Source organism: Sander lucioperca, chromosome 22 (genome assembly GCF_008315115.2).
Source record: "Sander lucioperca isolate FBNREF2018 chromosome 22, SLUC_FBN_1.2, whole genome shotgun sequence".
Taxonomy (NCBI): Eukaryota; Metazoa; Chordata; class Actinopteri; order Perciformes; family Percidae; genus Sander; species Sander lucioperca.
In genome coordinates, this window is record NC_050194.1 from 54542 (window position 1) to 65333 (window position 10792).

Here is a 10792-nt window from a genome sequence, read left to right on the forward strand (position 1 = left end):
TTCGACATACTATGACTTTTTAATATGTTTTTTCAACATACTGTACTATGACTTTTTATCACTTTTTTCAACATAATATACTATGACTTTTTTCGACATACTATGACTTTTTAATATGTTTTTATGGCATACTATACTATGACTTTTTTATCACTTTTTTCGAAATACTATACTGTTATTTTTTATTACTTTTTTCGACATACTATACTATGACTTTTTTTACTTTTTTCGACATGCTATACTATGACTGTTTTCGGCATACTATACTATAGAAAAAAGGCATAGTATACTATGCCTTTTTTCTACCACTTTTTTCGGCATATTATACTATGACTTTTTTGACATACTATACAATGACTTTTATCACTTTGTTCGACTTGCTATACTATGACTTTTTTCGACATACTATGACTTTTTAATATGTTTTTTTGGCATACTATACTATGACTTTTTTTATCACTTTTTTCGAAATACTATACTATTATATTTTATTACTTTTTTCGACATACTGTACAATGACTTTTTTTTACTTTTTTCAACATACTGTATTATGACTGTTTTCGGCATACTATACTATGACTTTTATCACTTTTTTCGAAAAAAGTGATAAAAAAGTAATAGTATACAAAGGTATACTATCACTTTTTTATCACTTTTTTCGACATACTATATTATGACTTTTATCACTTTTTTTCGACTTGGTATAATATGACTTTTGTATAACTTTTTTCATCATACTATACTATGACTTTTTATCACTTTTTTCGACATACTATACTATGACTTTTTATAATTTTTCGATGTGCTGCACTATGACTTTTTTGTCATTTTTTTCGACATACTATACTATGACTTTTCTCAACATACTATATATACTATGAGTATTTCATCATTTTTTTCGACATACTATACTATGACTTATTTACTCCTTTTTTTTCGGCATATTATATTATGACTTTTTGACATACTATACAATGACTTTTATCACTTTGTTTGACTTGCTATACTATGACTTTTTTTGACATACTATACTATTACTTTTTTATTGCTTTTTTCGACATACTGTACTATGACTTTATTCGACATACTATACTATGACTTTTTTATCACTTTTTTCATCATACTATACTATGACTTTTTATCACTTTTTTTCGACATACTATACTATGACTTTTTTGTCATTTTTTTCGACATACTATACTATGACTTTTTATAATTTTTCGATGTGCTGCACTATGACTTTTTTGTCATTTTTTTCGACATACTATACTATGACTTTTTTATAACTTTTTTCAACATATTATATATACTATGAGTATTTCATCACTTTTTTCGACATTATATACTATGACATTTTTCGACATACTATGACTTTTTAATATGTTTTTTCAACATACTGTACTATGACTTTTTATCACTTTTTTCAACATAATATACTATGACTTTGTTCGGCATACTATACTATGACTTTTTATAATTTTTCGATGTGCTGCACTATGACTTTTTTGTCATTTTTTTCAACTTACTATACTATGACTTATTTACTCCTTTTTTTTCGGCATATTATATTATGACTTTTTTGACATACTATACAATGACTTTTATCACTTTGTTTGACTTGCTATACTATGACTTTTTTCGACATACTATACTATTACTTTTTTATTGCTTTTTTCGACTTACTGTACTATGACTTTATTCGACGTACTATACTATGACGTTTTTATCACTTTTTTCATCATACTATACTATGACTTTTTATCACTTTTTTCAACATACTATACTATGACTTTTTATAATTTTTCGCTGTGCTGCACTTTGACTTTTTTGTCATTTCGAAATACTATACTATTATTTTTTATTACTTTTTTCGACATACTGTACTATGACTTTTTTTACTTTTTTCGACATGCTATACTATGACTGTTTTCGGCATACTATACTATAGAAAAAAGGCATAGTATACTATGCCTTTTTTCTATCACTTTTTTCGGCATATTATACTCTGACTTTTTTGACATACTATACAATGACTTTTATCACTTTGTTCGACTTGCTATACTATGACTTTTTTCGACATACTATCACTTTTTAATATGTTTTTTTGGCATACTATACTATGACTTTTTTTATCACTTTTTTCGAAATACTATACTATTATATTTTATTACTTTTTTCAACATACTGTATTATGACTGTTTTCGGCATACTATACTATGACTTTTTTTACTTTTTTTCACATACTGTACTATGACTTTTTTCGGCATACTATACTATGACTTTTATCACTTTTTTCGACTTGGTATAATATGACTTTTTTATCACTTTTTTCATCATACTATACTATGACTTTTATCACTTTTTTCGACATACTATACTATGACTTTTTATAATTTTTCGATGTGCTGCACTATGACTTTTTTGTCATTTTTTTCGACATACTATACTATGACTTTTTTATAACTTTTTTCAACATATTATATATACTATGAGTATTTCATCACTTTTTTCGACATACTATATATACCATGACTGTTTCACATCACTTTTTTTCAACTTACTATATTATGACTCTTGAATGTGTGACTTTTTATGTTATGACTTTTTAATATGTTTTTTCGACATACTGTACTTTTTATCACTTTTTTCAACATAATATACTATGACTTTTTTAATCACTTTTTTCAGAATATTATACTATGACTTTTTTGACATACTGTACTATTACTTTTTATTACTTTTTTCGACATACGGTACTATGACTTTTTTCAGCATACTATACTATGACTTTTTTTATCACTTTTTTCGGCATATTATACTATGACTTTTTTGACTACTATACAATGATTTTAATCACTTTGTTCGACTTGCTATACTTTGCCTTTTTTTCGACATACTATGACTTTTTAATATGTTTTTTCGACATACTGTACTATGACTTTTTTAATCACTTTTTTCAGAATATTATACCATGACTTTTTTGACATACTGTACTATTACTTTTTATTACTTTTTTCGACATACTGTACTATGACTTTTTTCAGCATACTATACTATGACTTTTTTTAATCACTTTTTTCGGCATATTATACTATGACTTTTTTGACTACTATACAATGATTTTAATCACTTTGTTCGACTTGCTATACTATGACTTTTTTTATCACTTTTTTCGGCATATTATACTATGACTTTTTTGACATACTATACAATGATTTTAATCACTTTGTTCGACTTGCTATACTATGACTTTTTTCGACAAACTATACTATGACTTTTTTTATCACTTTTTCGGCATATTATATTATGACTTTTTGACATACTATACAATGATTTTAATCACTTTGTTCGACTTGCTATACTATGACTTTTTTCGACAAACTATACTATGACTTTTTTCCCATACTATACTATAACTTTTTTATCACTTTTTTCCCATACTATACTATTACTTTTTTATCACTTTTTTCCTTATACTATACTATGACTTTATTCAACATACTGTGACTTTTTAATATCTTTTTTTGATATCTTATGCTATGACTTTTTCGGCATACTATACTATAACTTTTTTGTCACTTTTTTGCTCATACTATACTATTACTTTTTATCACTTTTTTTTTTGGCATACAATACAAGTACTTTTTCATAAAGAAATTTCAACATACTGTACTATGACTATTTATAAAAAATGTTATCACTTTACACTGACTGTGACTTTTTATCACTTTTTTTGACATACTATACTGTGACTTTTTAATATCTTTTTCAGCATACTATACTATGACTGTTTTCGACATACTATACTATGACTTTTTATAATTTTTCAACATACTATTCTATGACCTTTTTTCAAAATCCTTTACTATGACTTTTTTTATCACTTTTTTTGACATACTATGACTTTTATATCAATTTTTTCGACATACTATACTATCACTTTTTCACATCACTTATTTTGACATTCTATATTTTGACTGTTTTATAATTTTTTTCGACATACTATACTATCACTTTTTCACATCTTTTTTCGGCATTCTACACTATGACTTTTTTAAACGAACTATACAATGACAGTTTATCAATTTTTCGACTTGCTATCCTATGACTTTTTTCAAAATACTACACTATGACTTTTTATCACTTTTTTCAACATACTATACTCTGACTTTTTAATATGCTTTTTCGACCTGTTATACTATGACTTTTTCATCTCTTTTTTCGACATACTATACTATGACTATAATTTTTTTCAACATGCTATACTATGATGTTTTTTCAACATACTTTACCATGACTGTTTTTATCACTTTTTTCGTCATACTATAATACTATGACTTTTATCTATAATGCACACAGGAAAATGGACCCACAGATACACGACTCAGGTACGTAAAATGCACGGGTTTTATTAGCAAGCTAATAAACTTACAGCCAACAGTGACCAAATATCGGCAGGCAAAAGGAAAATCCAGAAAAACAGGCAAAGGTCAAATCCAAGAGAAACAACAGGTACACAGGAAACAGGACACAAGGAAAAACACTTGAAGGCTGAACACAGGGAAGCAGACAATCTAGCACTGGGACAAGGGGACGACTGAACTTAAATGCACAAGACAGGGGAGCCAATGGGACACAGGTGCCACACATTAGGGCGGGGACAGGTAATTACACAGGCGGGGAAAATGTACAACAGGAAGTAAAACAAGACAACACAAGGGAGAACAGAGAACTTTCAAAATAAAACAGGAAACATAAAATATGAAACGTGACTATCACTTTTTTCCCATATTACTTTCAGACTTTTACTTGTATTGTTTTTAACCCAAGGACAAATATTATACTATATTTATGTACCTCCAACCACACCATTTTAGAAAATTTCAAGATAGGGTTTTGCATTTTATTCCCTTTATTTGACTTTTGTGATAAAATATCTACTGGTGTAAACGGAGAGGCAAGCTCTCATTCTATTAAAATCCAATCCAGGTTGATTTCCCCCACCCCTATTATGACTTTTTATCACATTTTTTGAAAAACTATACTATGACTTTTAATCATTTTTAACATACTATATTATGACTTTTTTTTAGCATAGTTACATGCTATACTATGACTTTTTATCACTTTTTTCGTCATACTATACTATGAATTTTTATAATTATTTCGACATGATATACTATGACTTTTTTATCACTTTTTTCGACTTACTATACTTTTTTATCACTTTTTTCCTCATACTATATGATTACTTTTTAGCATTTTTTCGACATGCTATACTATGACTTTTTATCATTTTTTTCGACATACTATACTATGACTTTTTTGACATACTATACTATGACTTTTATAATTATTTCGACATGATATACTATGACTTTTTTATCACTTTGTTCGACATACTATATTATGTCTTTTTATGATTTTTTTCGACATACTATACTCTGACTTTTTATAATTTTTTCGACATGATATGCTATGACTTTTTATCACTTTTTTCGTCATACTATACTATGACTTTTTACCACTTCTTTCATCACACTATACTATGACTTTTTATCATTTTTTCGACATTCTATACTTTGACTTTTTTCAACATACTTTTTTATCACTTTTTTCGACATGCTACACTCACTTTTTTGACATACTATACTATGACTTTTTCGACATACTATAATATTACTTTTTTATCACTTTTTTCTGCATAGTATACTATGACTTTTTCGACATACTATATTACTTTTTTATCACTTTTTTCTGCATACTATACCATGACTTTTTTGACATATTATACTATGACTTTTTCATCACTTTTTTCGACATGTTATACTATTACTTTTCATCACTTGTTTCGAAATGATATACTATGACTGTTTTCGACATACTATACTATGACTTTTTATAATTTTTTTTGTCATACTATACTATGATTTTTTTATCACTTTTTTCAACATACTATACCGTGACTTTTTTATCACTTTTTTCGTCATACTATACTATGACTTTTCATCACTTATTTCGAAATGATATACTATGACTGTTTTCGACATACTATACTATGACTTTTTATCATTTTTTTGTCATACTATACTATGACTTTTTTCGACCTACTATACTATGACTTTATCACTTTTTTCAAGATACTATACTATTACTTTTTTATAAATTTTTTCGACATAGTATACTATGACTATTTAATATATTTTTTCAGCATACTATACTTTGACCTTTTTCGACATACTATATTATCACTTTTTATGACATACTATGCTATGAATTTTTTTATCACTTTTCTCTACACGCTATATTATGACTTTTATCACTTTTCGACATACTATGTGAGTCTGAGTGAACACGTATGTATTGATTACTGCACAATAATAATAAATGATATTCTTTGGCGATTAGACCCCATCATGACATCATCGAATTCCCATTGTATCATCATCTTATTTAAAGAGGACTGAGAAGCTGTGAGTATGTAGGATATCCCCTGATGGAGTCTAGACACTGGTGGAGATGGTGATGACTGAAGACGATGCTGAGATCTGGATGAATGAGAAGAGGAGCAAGGTCTGGTGAGCTCAGACCTGGGAGCTTGAATTGATGAACTGGAGGTGAAGGGGATGGAGGAGGGTCACGACAATTCACACTGAAATGAGAGCTGACAGCAACAGAGAGAACAACATTGAAATATTGACAGCAAGAATGTGATTGGCCGATAGAGATTGTGGCTAAACCTGGTTGGTTTAACTAAAAGAGTAAACGCCCCCTAATCAGCTGGTAATGTGAATCAAGGCAAGGTAAGGCAGCTTTATTTGTATAGCACATTTCAGCAACATCTTCCATTCCTTTACTGCTGTGTGTGTGTGTGTGTGTGTGTGTGTGTGTGTGTGTGTGTGTGTGTGTGTGTGCATGCGACTGTCAGACGTTGGGTGAACATACAGATGCTTGTTTTTTGTTGTTTGTGTGTTTGTTAATGTTACCTGTTGACTGTTGGAGCAGACAATGCAAGACAATGTTCTTATCTTATCTAGTATATTATGTCGAAAAAAGTGATAAAGTCATAGTAGTGATCTGAATACAACTGCACTGCTTATTACTGTGTGTGTGTGTGTGTGTGTGTGTGTGTGTGTGTGAGACTGAAGGTGCGTCAGACGTTGTTGGGTGTCAAATTACAACTAAAGTACTGAAAGGCATCAAATCAGGATGAAGCAACTCTGATTGTATGAAGAAGCTCAAGTATGCCCACGGTCCTTTAAACCCCCCTGCCTGGTACTGCCTCCACTGGTCCTTTAAACCCCCCTGCCTGGTACTGCCTCCACTGGTCCTTTAAACCCCCCTGCCTGGTACTGCCTCCACTGGTCCTTTAAACCCCCCTGCCTGGTACTGCCTCCACTGGTCCTTTAAATCCCCCTGCCTGGTACTGCCTCCACTGGTCCTCTAAATTCTCCTGCCTCGTACTGCCTGGATTAGAGCCAAGCTGCCTGTGTTCATAGGACAAAGTGTCATTGAAAAACTCAAGTGCTGACACTGAAAAAAGATTTCCACAGTGTTTGAAGTCATAAGCCTTTTATTCAGTGTAAAAGTCAGATCTTACAAAAAACCACCAGATAAACTTTCACAGCCATGCGGAAACAGTTTGCAATGCTTGTAAACAAGAAGCCATCCATTACAACCAATATATGATCCAAACATTTGGCTTTATTTACAAAGTCTATCAAAGCTTGATCACAGCACAAATTTACCATATGAAAGGAAAATGGTATACACTATCAAAAAGATGTACAAACTTTAAACTGCAATCTAATAATGTACCTCAGGGGTCAGTGTTAATATCAATAGATTTATAACTATTAACATAGATTTTTTTTCATTTGTATCCAAATAAATTTGCACCATAACCCTCTAAACTCACATTATTTTCAGACAATAGTAATCCCAATACATTAAGTCATTTTTATCAAATATATATAGCACCACAATATAATGGTTTAATATAATCAGGGGGGCTATCACATACAAAAGACCGTGTTAGTATCCAGAAAAAAAACAAACATCCAACTCCAGCCTGCTCCTCACCACTGCACACATCTGGCAGAACCAGTTCAGGCGCAGGAGGAACTCTGCAACCACAACAGAGTCCTTCTATGGGAAGCCCATTACTTCCAGGGAAAGAAAAAAATACTCATGGTAAGTACTTTTCATGAGAGAGCAAAGTCAAAATGTAGTTTTCAGTTATGAGATACCTCAACTTTTGACACCAAAATTATGATAATACATCAAATTTATGATCAAATTTGACCTACTAAGCCAACATTTTGACTTACTAAGCCAAAATTAAGATAACTATGAAAATTTGGGTCAACATTGAGAATAGCGAAAAATGTTTCATTGTGTTTGAATGTTTCATTTAAGTAGACACTATTTTGACTGTTATACTTTTGCATTAGTAAGTCAGAATTTTGAATTAGTATCTCATACTTTTTCTTAAAAATGTGGGTTGAGATTTTATATCAAGCCCAACTTTAATATATTTCTTTCTATTCTTGGCGGAAATGGACTTCCATACTTTGATTACAGCGGAAGAGGAAAAACACAGACTGAAGAACAACCAATGACGGTCACAACAAAAACAAGCTCAGCACAACATCAGCACAACGTGTTCTGTTCTACATGCATTAAGTTGATCAGTACACCCAATCTCACATCAACTCATTGCTTCGACCTCCAGCTACTGACGCCCCAAACACTTTAAATACACAGCTACCCGTGGATGGAGGACAAACTTGTTCCATTTTAGATTTGGGGATCAAGGTGAAACAATAAAGTTTAATATCTACAAGGAAACATGAGAAACAGATCCAGAACAGTGTTGATTGTGCATTTGATTATTTAGGGTTATTCTAGAAGAGGGTAGCAGCAGTTAGTCCATAGAACAGTCTTCTTTTTTCTTTTTGTACTAAGATATTAATGCAGTTTGGTCATGAAGTACTTTATGTGTCTTCTGCCTCCAACATCAGAAGAAAATAACTCCTGTGACAGATCCTAACCTGAAACCTGTCTGCTTCAAATGATTGTGAGACACTGTCTTTTATTGCTCATTTGGTCTTAGAAGCTCAGTGTTTCAGCTGAGCTTTGTATCCAATCTGATCAGGAGACAAATTGAAAAGGAAAACTGGTAGAAAACAAATCTTATATCCCATTAAGAAATAAAAGAAAAACCGGAAGCCGCAAAACAAACAAATCAAGCTACAAAAAAGCAACAAACATCCATGTGTTTGCGAGTCATTTAAATGTAGAATTTAACATGAAGACAGATTAAAAAACTACAAAACATGGACAAAAATACACGAAGTAGCTAGTGAGATAAGACCTTTGTTGTTTGAACAGTACGGAAGTAAAAAATGGCCCTAATAATTAGTCTTGAAAACAAATGAATACCTTAATGTGAAATGTAACCACTATGGGATAATTAATTTTAAATACCACTGAATTGAGAGTATTAATATATATATATATAAAAAACTCTGAAAACTATCCATTTGAATTGCTGTAATTTGAATTGTTGTCTTTAAAGGCAACAGGTTTACAGGTTGTCCAATGAGACAACCTGTAGGGGGCCGAAGCTGGAAAAGTTGCATAGTATGCCTTTAAAATGTATTTCAGATTCATTTAAAATGGTGCAATTAAAAAGAAATTTGAATTGATTTTGAAAGAGTCGAATGCATGTCTAAAACAAGAGGAAGAAACCCTCATAGTCAGGATGAGATACATAATTAACTTGATCAAGACGATAATAATTGCGCACAGGACTTCAGATAAAAATGAACTAGACTATGTATCATTTTTTAGGAATTTCTATCTGAATTTGTGCATACAACAATTGAAAAAGTAAAAAAAAAAACAAGGGTTTCATATTGCACCACTTGAAATGACCTACTGGAAATGTCAAAGATGGAAATTAAAACCACCAGATAGCTGATTAAATAGCTCCTATACATTCAGTGGGTATTTACATTCAGCATCATGTGGTACATTTCACAAGTACAAGTACTATTTCAGTTACTAGTTATTACGACACTTATTTTCTTTCACCAAAAAGATGCACATGATGCAAACGCCTTTGAGCTTTTCAAACCCAGCTAATTCAGACTTGTAGTTACGACCCTTACAACCAAAACAGAAAGAAAAGAAACAAACTTCTGAGAATCTAATCATGAACCTTACTGGTAGAAAGAGAAATGATGGATCTTTTACCGTCACTGAGAAGTTTTAGATCTGCTCTGCATTCAATACAGCCTTTGGCCATACAGTGAGTATTCTGTATGTGAACCCATGCTCACAAAAATCACAGTTATACAATACCATTTTGTTAAATTATCTCATCTGTTAATTATATTAATGTAGTGATCATGACATTTGAGGGTGCTATACCTTTATTTAACATAGCAAAATAATATGGGATCTATTATTATTGCATATCATTCTAATTAGAAGACTACCTCATGTGCTGTGATAAAATTCTTCCATGTTTGGTGTCTAGTCTTCAAGTGGGATCGTTTTCGGTAATCATCTTCATTTGCATATGCTAACACAATGCCATAGTCTATTTCACACGGTTTGTTTTTTTCTCGTTTTAGCTAAACGTGGCTAGCATCAGGAGGTAGTAGATAAACAGCTGCAAAGATTTAGCTCTAAGAAGAATGAAAGGAGTCTAGTCTTTTCCATGGCCAAGCATGGATTTCTGACTAATCAGTCATGAAGCATATATATATATATATATATATAT